This window comes from Zalophus californianus, chromosome 3, assembly GCF_009762305.2.
Source record: "Zalophus californianus isolate mZalCal1 chromosome 3, mZalCal1.pri.v2, whole genome shotgun sequence".
Taxonomy (NCBI): domain Eukaryota; kingdom Metazoa; phylum Chordata; class Mammalia; order Carnivora; family Otariidae; genus Zalophus; species Zalophus californianus.
This window is the reverse complement of record NC_045597.1, coordinates 169,722,208-169,736,891: the sequence shown is the minus strand read 5'-3', so window position 1 is coordinate 169,736,891 and position 14,684 is coordinate 169,722,208.

Here is a 14,684-nt window from a genome sequence, read left to right as displayed (position 1 = left end):
AAGGTCAGGAACGCGGCAGGGATGTCCACTCTCACCACTGCTATTCAACATAGTATTAGAAGTCCTAGCCACAGCAATCAGACAACAAAAAGAAATCAAAGGCATCCAAATCGGCAAAGAGGAAGTCAAACTCTCACTCTTTGCAGATGATATGATACTGTATGTGGAAAACCCAAAAGACTCCACCCCAAAACTGCTAGAACTCATACAGGAATTCAGTAAAGTAGCAGGATATAAAATCAATGCACAGAAATCAGTGGCATTCCTATACACCAACAACAAGACAGAAGAGAGACAAATCAAGGAGTCTATCCCATTTACAATTGCACCCAAAACCATTAGATACCTAGGAATAAATCTAACCAAAGAGGCAAAGGATCTGTACTCAGAAAACTATAAAATACTCAGGAAAGAAATTGAAGAAGACACAAAGAAATGGAAAAACGTTCCATGCTCATGGATTGGGAGAATCAACATTGTGAAGATGTCAATGCTACCTAGAGCAATCTACACATTCAATGCAATCCCCATCAAAATACCATCCACTTTTTTCAAAGAAATGGAACAAATAATCCTAAAATTTGTATGGAACCAGAAGAGACCCAGAATAGCCAGAGGAATATTGAAAAAGAAAAGCAAAGCTGGTGGCATCACAATTCCGGACTTCCAGCTCTATTACAAAGCTGTCATCATCAAGACAGTATGGTACTGGCACAAAAACAGACACATAGATCAATGGAACAGAATTGAGAGCCCAGAAATGGACCCTCAACTCTATGGTCAACTTATTTTTGACAAAGCAGGAAAGAATGTCCAATGGAAAAAAGACAGTCTCTTCAACAAATGGTGTTGGGAAAATTGGACAGCCACATGCAGAAGAATGAAACTGGACCATTTCCTTACACCACACACAAAAATAGACTCCAAATGGTTGAAAGACTTAAACGTGAGACAGGAGTCCATCCAAATCCTAAAGGAGAACACAGGTAGCAACCTTTTCGACCTTAGCCGCAGCAACTTCTTCCTAGAAACATCGCCAAAGGCACGGGAAGCCAGGGCAAAAATGAACTATTGGGATTTCATCAAGATAAAAAGCTTCTGCACAGCAAAAGAAACAGTCCACAAAACCAAAAGACAACCGACAGAATGGGAGAAAATATTTGCAAATGACGTATCAGATAAAGGGCTAGTATCCAAAATCTATAAAGAACTTATCAAACTCAACACTCAAAGAACAAATAATCCAATCAAGAAATGGGCAGAAGACATGAACAGACATTTCTCCAAAGAAGACATCCAAATGGCCAACAGGCACATGAAAAAGTGCTCAACATCGCTTGGCATCAGGGAAATCCAAATCAAAACCTCAATGAGATACCACCTCACACCCGTCAGAATGGCTAAAATTAACAAGTCAGGGAACGACAGATGTTGGCGGGGATGTGGAGAAAGGGGAACCCTCCTACACTGTTGGTGGGAATGCAAGCTGGTGCAACCCCTCTGGAAAACAGTATGGAGGTTCCTCAAACAGTTGAAATTAGAGCTACCGTTCGATCCAGCAATTGCACTACTGGGTATTTACCACAAAGATACAAATGTAGGGACCCGAAGGGGTACATGTACCCCAATGTTTATAGCAGCAATGTCCACCATAGCCAAACTGTGGAAAGAGCCAAGATGTCCATCGACAGATGAATGGATAAAGAAGAAGTGGTATATATACACAATGGAATATTATGCAGCCATCAAAAGGAATGAGATCTTGCCATTTGCAACGACGTGGATGGAACTGGAGGGTGTTATGCTGAGTGAAATAAGTCAATCAGAGAAAGACATGTATCACATGACCTCACTGATATGAGGAATTCTTAATCTCAGGAAAGAAACTGAGTGTTACTGGAGTGGTTGGGGGTGGGAGGGATGGGGTGGCTGGACGATAGATATTGGGGAGGGTATGTGCTACGGTGAGCGCTGTGAATTGTGCAAGACTGTTGAATCACAGATCTGTACTTCTGAAACAAATAATGCAACATATTTTAAGAAAAAAGAAAAAGAAGAAGATAACAGGAGAGGAAGAAAAGGGGAGTATGTCAGAGGGGGAGACGAACCATGAGAGATGATGGACTCTGAAAAACAAACTGAGGGTTCTAGAGGGGAGGGGGGTAGGGGGATGGGTTAGCCTGGTGATGGGTATTGAGGAGGGCACGTTCTGCATGGAGCACTGGGTGTTATGAACAAACAATGAATCATGGAACACTGCACCAAAAACTAATGATGTAATATATGGTGATTAACATAACAATAAAAAATTAAAAAAAAAAAAAACCATAATTTCTTCATACAATGCAATACTGTAAGTATATATCTAAAGATTATTTACGGTCATGAGAACACACTCACAATTTATTGATGATGAAAAAACAAATTTTCAAAATGTTATATACAAATTATAAATCACTCATCTTCCTATATATACAAAAAACATGATAAAAGTGGAAGAAAACTCAACATAATTTTAAAATGCTTAGGCTTAAGTGGAAAAATTATAGTTAACCTTTCTTTTTACCTTTCTGCATTTTCCAAATACTATATGACAAATATGTGTGCTAATTTTGATCACCTGGTGAAAATATTAAATTAAAAATTTTAAGTATATAAAAAAATTAAGTATTAAAAAACACCCCAGCCTCTCTAAGCATTAATTTTGGAAATCCTTCTCATATCATGTATAAATATAATAAAAATCACAGAGCAGGACTAAGGGGCCTTAGGTAAGCCATTTAACCTTTGTGTGACTTAGTTTGCTAATTTATTAAATGTGCCTTATATTGCTCTCTGGGGTGAATGAAAATGAATAAATCTTGGCCCACAAACTCAGATGGACAATAAATAGCTTTTATATTTGAACTATCTTTCCATTTCATGTACCTTAACATTTCAGAAAAATAATGTTCCCAGCAGACTAGCATCTAAATCTCAGTGGACAAGGTGTTTTTATATAGCATCAAGGTATTGGTACAAAGGAAACTTAATTTAATCCTAGAGACATCCATGATGAAATCCACTCTCTCTTGTTTCCCGTCCACCCAAGTTGTCATTAAGTTGTCCTTTTTCTCTTTTCCAAGACACAATGCCTACAGGTTCTTCTTCTCTTCAACTACCTTCTTTTCCCTCCACTCTTAGCTCAGTCCAATCTTTTCTTGAAGTGGAATAAATATGTTAGTTGTGAGCGAGATTATACTTGGTTAGAATCTCAACTCTGTCACTAAATGGCTGTGTGACCTTTAGCAAGTTGTCATCCCTGTGCCTCAGTTTTTACGTCTTTAAAATGGGGGTAATTACAGTGTCTATTTCATTGGATTACTGCAAGTGTTACATGAATTAAGTGCCTCGTCAAGTGTCTAGAGTCATGTTTGCAGCGTGATGAGTACTCATTAAGTGTTATTATGTGTATTCTTATTAGTGTGGTAAAGGAAGTGGAGGTAGGGAATGAAAGGGACAAAGATCAAAGGATGTTTTCATAATGTTCTTATTTAGTGGTTGTTGTTTCTACTGAACTCACTACTGTCCCTGCATTTCCTAATGCCTTTGCCCTGACACACACTTCTCTATTTACGGCTTCTCTGTCCTTTATCACTTACCATGTTGGTTGTATGGGGTTCTTTCTACATTAACAACTTCAGTTCCTTCGAAGCTCTCAAAGGAAGCCTGGATCTTGAAAAGAGCCTCCTTGTGTGGGAACTTGGAAGGCGTTCTTCTTACTATTCTTTAGCTCTATGACATTCTGTCCCTGAACCACTGTCTGGAGGCAGGGTATCTCCCAACACTGGTTACCAATCAGGGACTGGAGCATTCTTATTACCCCTTTTTCCTTCAGAAGGTTTAATTCTCGTGTCCAGGGCTAGATAATTGGGCAGTATTTCACCCAGAATAACCCACAATAGGTCCCAGGTCTTTAGCGGATAAGATTGTTGATGATTCCCATCGATAGCCCAGAGTTTCTTAAAGTGTTATGTAAATAAGTTTCCCCTCAGCCTTTTGGTACTAACAATAGTTGTAGAAGGACACACACATATTTTTTTGGAAAATACCTTCATTATTACACAAAAACATACAATTTTACACAAACATTGTTTTTATTCAGAAATCACCAATGTTTGAAGTCTTTGTAAAGTATAATTTGGACTGGCTACACTTCTTTTGCAATTTAAGTCACCCAAATACCAGTTAAAGTAAAGATCAGCAGTCAATATTTGTAGAGAACCATCTGTGTCTCAAGTCCTGCAGTAATCAACAAACATTGTAGCAGTTAATCCTTAATCAGTTAATCATTATAACATGTCTCTGAGATAACTGTTAATTTTCCCATTAATGATTTTCTCCCTAAATGAGGAGGATAAGAAACGGGCCAATATTTAATTGTTGGTAAATAGTAGGATCAAGGATGAAACTTAGGTCTGGCTGGATTCCAAACCAGAGTTTTCATCCATCTCATTTTACTGCCTCTCAAGTATTTATTTACTGCTTACTATGTGCAAGGCTTTAAACAAAGGGAGATGTGAGAAGGAGTAACTCTTCCAGAATTCATATTTACTGGGAGATTTTTAAAAAATCAACTAGCTGCGCTAAAAGTCAAACTTTGACATGTGTTTTAGTAAAGGATTAACAAAATTGTATAATAGAATACAGGAGAGAAAAATTCATTTTAGTGATTGCAGAAGGTTGCATCAAGGACATGAAATTTCATCTGGGCCTTTGAGGTAGAGGATGAATGGACACAGAGAAGATTGGCAAAAAGGAATGAAAATATATGGAACAGGAGCTGGGTAAAAAGTGTGATTCAATCAGTATTAAGCTATTAAATAAGGATGACATTTTGTGGGGCTCAAAAGGAGTAAGGGAATATGTGTTATAGTATAACCATGGTCTAAAAAGTTAATTGACCACTTAGCTACCCCAAATTCTTGGCATTGTTAAAGGTATCTCAGGTAAGAATGTTTTTTTTTTTTTGATGGTAGAAGATAAAAAGTAGAATAAATGATAGTACAAATACAGTTCTTAAACCAAACTCTTTGATGTGACATAAAGCTTCTTAAAACATTTTTTACAAAATATTCATTGCAAACACTTCTCAAAGAATGCTGACTTGAGCGCTTAATGTTGTTTCCCACTTTCTGACCTGAACAAAACCACGTTTGGTTTAGAAAAGGCTCTTCCTGCTAATGGAGTGTAATTCTTATTTTCATCAATGTCTGATACTAGTAATGTTTAGAACATAGTGCAATGCCACGGATTCAGGTGTATGATGTCTTTTCATCATAAGGATTTATACATTTTCTAAAAGTTGCATTTTCACTTTGAGAAAAAGGCTGATGATATAATGTATGCTTTGTGTAAAAGTTGGCAAGTGGGGAAGGGAAGGGAGAAGCTGAGTATGGCTAAACATTAAAGTGTTAGGAACATAAAATTAGTAAATACCCTGACCCAAGTTATGAAGGATTTTGAAACAGTAGAAATGTGGCATTTTTATTAAAATTTAAAATATGCATACTTAACACCAAATAAATCAATGATGGGTTATTACAGCTCTCATAGCTTGAAGGCAAATGTACCAACGATACAGAATTTGCTTTGATAGAGCAATAAAGTAGGAATTCAAATTGTATCAAGCTTTCCAATTAACCAGTAAGAGTCCTATATGAGCTGCTCTGGTTACAGTGATTCCACTATAGACTAAAACTCCAAATAAAGTAAACCTTCAAAATTATGTTACAAAGCTGAAAAAATCATCCCCAGATATTAAAATGAGTAAGTCTGAAAGATGGCATTCCTCGTTTCAACAAACAGGTTCACTTAAGAGGTTTAGAATTGGAGTGTTACTGAGAATGGGATATTTCCAAATTTCATCAGGAAAGCTAGAGCCTTGTACATTGGGAGGCTGTTCATTTGCACATTAGCTTACCTTTTACTCCAAGCACATTAGCTTACTTTCTACTCCAAGTACATTAGCTTACCTTCTACTTGAAGCACATTCGTTTTGATAGTCAACCTGCAAATGCCTACTTCCTCTTCAGGGCAGCTTAAATTCTTCATTCTCTAGAAATTCTTTTCTAAGTCTCAGATGGTTTTGTTTTTTCTCCTGTGATTCTACTGATTATGTTTTAATCGCTATAGCAATTACGATTGGAAATTAGAAATGTTTGTGTGCTTACCCTTCTCTTTCCTGAGTCATTCACTTTTTGAAAGCCAGGACTAGTTATTTTTGTCAATGCTTAAAATGGCAGGCAATATGAGTTTGTTGAATGAATCTTAAATGCGCATATAAATTTTTCCCAAGCACAACCAGGTTGACAAAGATTTATCCTGAGACCAGGTGAACACACACATACACACACACAAAAGAATATTTTTAAATATATCAAAACATATTCAAGGTAACTTTGAGCAGTAAAAAAAGAAGGGAAGTTACCTATATGATTTTGTAATTATTTTCATTTTTAAAGAGAACCAAATAGTAGAATATGCATATGTTTCTACAGTTCTAAAAAGGGAACATGTGGCAAGTTTTTAGGACCAGTGTCAGTTATTTGGGCAAAAATATCTTTCAAGCAAAAAAAAAAAAAAATCAAATTATGAGTCATATGTTGAAATATCCCTAAACTATATGACCCTTGTTTTAGTCCAAGGCACACAGATTAGTCTTCTGATCTATGATTTGGTCACCCTATGTTGATTTACCCATCAGAAGGGAGAATCCAAGCAAATGACAGGTGCTGTTTATCCTGCCAGATATCTCAGTCATTGTGAATGTAAATTGCCCTTCTGGTTTATCTATCTCCTTCTTTGTGAGATTAGCCACTGAATCAGTTCCTCAGTGCATAATCACTTGTGGAAGGGTTGATACCGCAGAGTTCTCAGGCTGAATACATAAAGGCTGAATGATAGATTGTGGAAATACTACTATAGAGCCTTACCTGAAGCAGTGGACCAGCCTGCCAGTCTCCATTTATAGTAGCTCCTGAAAGCAGCAGATGGTAGCTGAATGTTCCAGTTTCCAATCAAAACTTATGCAACATAATTTCTCCCATCAAAATTTCTTCTTCTTAAGCCTACAGATGTTTGTAAAGTGTCCTTAATTGCAATTTCTGATATTATAAAGGATCACTATATATTGTATATTGAAACTAATATTACACTGTATGTTAACTAAGTGAAATTTAAATAAAAACTAAGAAAAGGAATTACTACAATGAACATCTTTTTACATGTCTACTTAAATATATACATGTATTTAAAATAAATTTTTAATATTTTTACTATATATTACGTATGTGATATATATATAAGATTTAGTCAGAAGATACATTAAGAAGTGGATTTTTTTTGCATCATAGGGGTTATATCCAAAAGTGTTAATAACCTGCATGACAGAGGTATTTTCAATCAGAATAGCTGTCAGCCAAGCAGGTATAGGGAGTAGGACCTTAGTACTAGCCCTAGATTATGATTCTGGAGTTAAGTATCAATTTTTCCTTCTTAGTATTTCAATGTAGCATTGATAATCAATATCTAAATGTTTCTGTTTTAGTCCTGGTTCAAAATGCTATTCTTTTATTGTAATTTTTTTTTAATTACACTCCAGATGGGTCAACCCAAGTCTCATTGTTTCTTAACATCAAAGTGAACATGCATGAATATTCATGGATAATCACAATATTATTTCAGGCTATGATCTTGTATAGTTTTCATGCTTTTACTATATATTTTATTAAAATCTTTCTAATTCTGATTTTTCAATTACAGATGCTCAAGATAGATTTTTCTAGAACTGGATAAGAGCTACTTAACAAGATCAGTATCTGGGTCCTGGAGTCACTTCAAATGAGAACATCATTACCAAAGAATTCATGGTATAAGGCTTGAATAATAAGATCAGAAGTCAAGAAACAGAATCAGACTCCAAAGCCTACAAGGTAACCAGTGAGTAAACTAGGTTAGTGGGATTAGACAACAGAGGAATCAAAGAATGAGAAGGTTCAACCATTATGAAACAAAAATAAAGAGTGAAGTACATATCAGTAAAATAAATTTTTTAGAACAAATACCTACTGTCCATTGCAACTTTTAGTTGATAATGGAAGATAGGGTTAGATAAACTACATAGAGATTTGGAGAAAGATATATAAAGACCTAAACTAAGAGATATAAATATTTCCAGAATAATCAGAATGGGACAGTGAGCTTATATTTAAGGTTTTTTTTTTTTAAGATTTTATTTATTTGAGAGAGAGAGAATGAGAGATAGAGAGCACGAGAGGGAAGAGGGTCAGAGGGAGAAGCAGACTCCCTGCTGAGCAGGGAGCCGGATGTGGGACTCGATCCCAGGACTCCAGGATCATGATCTGAGCCAAAGGCAGTAGCTTAACCAACTGAGCCACCCAGCCACCCCAAGCTTAAGGTTTAAGTCATCCTTGCATACCTCCAGACATATGGTTATTGTAAATATAAAAACAAAATAATGTTCCACACAGGTAATCAAAGTATAATTTTCAAGCTGCTTCACTATGTCTACTATAAATAATTCATAGCTAACATATTTCAACCCCAAAGAGAAACTTAAAGTTAGTCTACATTATTCAGGATGCAAAATTCATTATTAACTTCCTAGTAATCACATCTAAAGACAATAATTAGAAATTTCCCAAAGGAGTTACATTGCAACATTCTATATTAAAACTCACTGGTCCAACTCTGGAATCAAATGAAGCCTTGTTTAGCTAAATACATTATTTTTAAAGGCAATATGGCTTTAGTTATCCTCAAAATAACATAGGACCTGAGTAAAACAGATGAGTTTTTATTAAATTTATTCTGTTATTAATTAGTGCTACAGGCATTCAAAAATGATATTTTGATATAATTAACAACTAGAAACAATTGCTTCTATGGAAAAAAAGTAGAATATAATTACTATTTTTTGGTGGATGGTCTCAACTAAAAAGTTGAAGGGTAACAATAAATTATTGAGTGAAATGTGGAATCATATATTGAGATAAATATTGATTCAAATGTTTCATTTGGCTAGAGGAAGATAAAATTCTTGGGTAAAATACCATTAGTTTATGTTGTTCTTCTAGATTTCTAAAAAACAAAATATCACACATTGAACTCTAACATGGGTGAAAATAAGATAAATTTCCCCCTTCGGGAAACACTTTTTTTTTTCTTTCTAGGAAATTGGATTGGGTTATCAGCATGAGTTAATTAGTAGAAGTAATTACATAAAGAGGAGTAGCCAGAAAAACAAAATAAACAAAAACTAATTCTTAACTCCTTATCTTCTCTTGCTGATGTTGAAATAACCAGTATCCAATTCTTAAATCACCTAATCATGTCAATTTATTTCTTTGATGGATGTTCTTTTCCTGGTCTCACCTATGTTGAGTACAATGAAACAAATGAACTATATTAATACATTTAATATATGCACAAGAATTAAGCTCCACTTTCAGTATTAAAAATAATCATATTGTTAGTTTTCAATAAAATATAAGCATAAATTCTTACAATAACAAAACTAAGTTTTAAGTCATTATTATAGCATTTGGATAGTATTACCTCAAGGTAGGTTACCCTAACACATTCAAAGTGTTCATAATTCCTACTTAAGTAGAATAGAATCTGAAGCTCAGAAAATATTTATGTTTCTGCTTAAAGCCATAAAGGAATTAATGAGAGGATCTAAGAGGGATCTGAAAACTTGAGATGCTATTATATCAATCATTCTTTATTATTTGAAAATTAAAATCCTTTGGGGGAGGCCAGATAATAAAGGAGAAAAGGAATGACCAAGAGAGAAATAGGAGGGTTGGGAACCCTGTAAAGTTTGAATGGATTCCCAGACCAAGTTTGTAGCTCCCATTTCAGTCTTCCGTGATCAAGGTTTGTGAGTGACAAGATTTCTCTCTCGTCAAATACTGTCAATTTTCCTAAAAGTTTTTTGAATGAGATGGAGAGTTACCAATTGCTTTTCCCAATATACAAGTTATTTAAAAGCATATGTTGTTTTGGAGTTAGTACACTAAATAGTTTTTCAAGTCGGACTCATATATGAATGTTTCTTAAAACTTTTATTTAGCCTTTAAAAGCATTAAGATGCTTCTGAAATAATTTATGCTTGCAATATGTAATTATATTAATTGACTAACAAAACATTTTAAAGTGGATCAAATCTCCATTTTATAAATATAGAACATAGTACCTGTCAAAAGAAAATAAAACTTTTTCTGTATTAAGATGTTATATAGATAACTTCCATTTTCATTCTTTAAGTGCCTTGATAATGTCTTTAGGATGCTAACTAACATACTTCTTATTTATTCTCCATGGCAATTTTCACTATCTTCCAAAGTATTACATGGCTTTAAATCTTTAAGTGTTATTTCAGCTTTTCTGAATTAAAAATTCACACTTAATGGAAGTATAGAAAATATTTTAACTTAACCTTAATTACATAATTCAGGCAAAAATATCAGAAACAACTATTCTTGATAAAGTGTGGAAACTAGGGGCACCTGGGGGATCAGTCAGTTGGGCCTCAGACTCTTGATTTCAGCTTAGGTCATGATCTCAGGGTGGAGTCTGCTTCTCTCCCTCTCCCTGTGTCCTTCCCCTGCATGTGCTCTCTCTCTCTCTCTCTAAAATAAATAAATAGATTTTTTTTTAAAAGTGTGGAAACTATTCCTCATAAAATGAGGATTCAGGATACTTTTATATGCCAAAAACATTGGTAGACCCAGAAATAAAGTAAGCAATTATATTTGAAACATTTTTCATTGTTTAAAATTTCATTTGCTTCCAGAAGTAGAAAGTGGTCAGAAATTTTAAAGAACAATGGTTATATTTCATTGTGCCTTTGTCCTCAGTGAATATATGTACGTACACACCACACACACAGGTATATATACATATCCATATATGTATACATATATGCACACACATATCTTTCTCCTCCCTTAACCTTATTGTATTACACATCATGAAGTCTAATTTTATGCTTGTGAATAACATAATTCATTCCACTAATGCTTAGTGAATGCCTATGCTATGATAGGCATAATTCTAGATAATGAGGATATAGCACAGAGTATTTATGATTAGAAATGCAGTTCTCCAATACAGTTAATGTTCAATAATACTGAAATAATGATTTTTTAAAATTTTTTATTGTTATGTTAATCACCATATATTACATAATTTGTTTTGGTGTAGTGTTCCATGATTCATTGTTTGTTCATAACACCCAGTGCTCCATGCAGAATGTGCCCTCCTCAATACCCATCACCAGGCTAACCCATCCCCCCACCCTCCTCCCCTCCAGAAACCTCAGTTTGTTTTTCAGAGTCCATCATCTCTCCTGGTTCGTCTCCCCCTCTGACTTACTCCCCTTCATTCTTCCTCTCCTGCTATCTTCTTCTTTTTCTTTTTTCTTAAAATATGTTGCGTTATTTGTTTCAGAAGTACAGATCTGTGATTCAACAGTCTTACACAATTCACAGTGCTCACCGTAGCACATATCTTCCCCAATGTCCATCACCCAGCCTGAAATAATGATTTTATATGTGTTTCATTGTGGCCCTTTTGGTTGAAAGAGAACCTAACTTAAAATATTTTTTTTAAAGGAGGAGTATTTAGCTCATGCAATTGAAAAGTCCAAAGATGGATTTGAATTAGGACCCAGCTGGATCCAGGATTTTGAATGTTGTTTTTTGGGTCTTTTTTCATCTCCAGAATGAATGCTTTCCTTTTTATGTAAGTTTCCTTCCAGAGAAGGCTTTTTCTACATGGCAGGAAAAATGGTAGTTGACAGCCCCAAGCCTATATTTCTATTGCTTTGTGAGTCAAAGAGTGAAAGATATTTTCTTGTTTAACATCGTAAATCTCAGGGAAAGTCTTGCTGTGGACCATCCTTCAACCAATCACTTTGGAAAGAAGTATCTAATTGGCTGTGTCTGGATTACATGTCTGGTCTTGTGGAGCCAGTAGAGAAGAAGAAGGAGACTGTGAGACGGTCCCTTCAAATTGTAAAGATAGATTTGCCATAGGAAAAAATGTTCAGAAATCAGTATCAGTGAGGAATGTTAGCCAGGCACAAAACAATAGTCATTCTATATAGTAATTTCAGCAAATTTTAGATATGATCATTTGCTCCTCTGTTATTCACTTAAAGTGCATACCTCATTGCCTTTTCATCAAATCATATGTAAGTGCTATTATAATTATGCATTTAGCTATTGACTGGTATTCTTCAGAAATCCCAATTCAAATTGCTGCTCATATTGCAAATAAAAGTTATATAATTTGATAATCAAATATATATTCTTTATCTAAAACTAGCATGGAAATAACAATAAACATGAAATAATCTGTAGGTATGAAAAATAGAAGCAAAATGAGGAAAGGGTGGGGAAAAAAAACTAGTATTTTTAAGACCAATCATTATATACTAGATCACAGTCTAGGCAAATGTTTTACATTATGTCATCAATTTCTGACAATTACCTCACGAGAGATACATTGTCACTTCAGTTTTCAAATGAAAAAAGTAGATCTGGACAGAGGCAGACATCTAATACAGATTAATCTGACTCTCAAATCCATGTTTTTTCCTCTATACAAGAGAGTGAGTTTAAGAATATAAATCTATTTGAAAGTGTGTGTGTGTGTGTGTGTGTGTGTGAGAAAGGGAGAGAGGGAGAGTAGAGTGAGAGAGAGAAAGAGAGAGAGAGATGAGAGAGTTAGATCTCAACTTCAGAGTTCCCAGTGTGATCAGTAGGTTCTCTTGACACTAACGGTTCAATTTATTTTTCTGCGTAATCTTGTTTCCCTCACTTCTTTACAAGTGTTATTCCTGAAAGCACTCTTCAATAAACTACTTATGTGCAAATCTCTATCTCAGACTCTGTTTCCCAGGAAACATAACTTATGATGGTTGGTGCTAAGAGTAATACTAAAATGAAGAATCTAAGACTTTGAAGTTGAGTAACCTGCTGGCTGGTTGACAGCAAGAGGACCCTATTACTGGCAGTAGGTGGAGCACAGATTAGCCCCTTGCACAAGGTAGCAATTCAATTCTTACACCTTTCCCTTTTGGTTAACTGGTATAATACAGCAGTGAAAGAAAATGTAACTGGAAGGTGTAATATTTCAGGCATTAGAGAGATCTAAGGGAAGTAATAATTATGAGAACTATGAAATTAAATGTTCCTTACTCAGCAATGGATGTACTAGATAAAGACAATGGAAGGCTGAGGTTGATTAATCAAACTTTTTCGAATAAATAAAAAACTGAGAAAGGCTAAATGTGATAGATATGAATAGATCATCATATATGGCATCTAGAAGACAGAAAAAACTCAGGATCAGGCTTAAGACAGGCATAAAGAATAGCAGAGCTCCAGAGACAGTAAAATTCTTAACACCAGCAAGTTGGCTATGTTAGGATTATATCCTGAAGGAGTACCCTGATTGTGAAGGAGTGGGACCCAGAGACATGAGATGGGGGCATCTGGGTTTATGCACTCAAAAATTTTGAATTCTCAGTTTTCCCTGAACACCTGGTCCTATGGAAGTGTTCTCTTCCTTTTTAAAAACTTGTGCTTCCTTTGCACTGCTTGAAGATAATGTAGAGAAATCTACTTTACTAGGCAAAATGAGCCCCCTCAAGATCTTCTTCCTCTTCTGGACACCAGATCAAAAACTAACATTAAGTCTAAACATAATCTGGTCAGGGAAGTGTTATGTCTTCTAAGGGAAGAAATGAACCACAAAGAATCTATAGAACCTAGCCAAAATATACCACCATGCATAAAGCAAAATACACAAAAATCATTTTGTTTATTTAATAAAAGTTAACTTTTAAATTCACTAACTCAACTTTGTTCCTTCTGTCCTGGAGGAGGAAAGCATTCCAACAATATTTTCCCAAAAGGGACTGGATTCAAAGACCTACTAAAAGGAATAATCATCAAGGCACATATAGAAGACCTTCCTGGGTTGCTATATCTTTTCTTTTCCCTCTTCCATGGAAGTCTAATAATTAATGATCATTAATCAACCCAAGTTGTTTTTTTTTTAAGAGTTTATTTATTTATTTGAGAGAGAGAGAGAATGAGAGAGAGAGAGCACGAGAGGGAAGAGGGTCAGAGGGAGAAGCAGACTCCCTGCTGAGCAGGGAGCCCGATGTGGGACTCAATCCTGGGACTCCAGGATCATGACCTGAGCTGAAGGCAGTCGCTTAACCAACTGAGCCACCCAGGCGCCCAACCCAAGTTGGTTTTGAACTAAGATCAAAGTGATGGCTTCCGGGATGTATAATTATCAAATGAGTTGTTCTCTGGCAATCAGCATTCATATGGAAAGTTGGTTTTAGTCAGGTAAGCTGTGTAAAAATGCACATAACATGAATAAAACTTTAGTTTTAAAGGTCACAGTTGATAGAATTTATAATACCTAAAGTACTTATAAATTTTAGACCTAAGTAGTTTCAGATTTATAGACATAAAAGATAATCAGTCATGTTCATAGTTTTAGACTTTCTCATATGCCATTATTGTTGACTACATGATGATTTTAATATTGTCTTGGCTGGGGAAAGATATCTGAAAGAGCATAATCCCTTATAA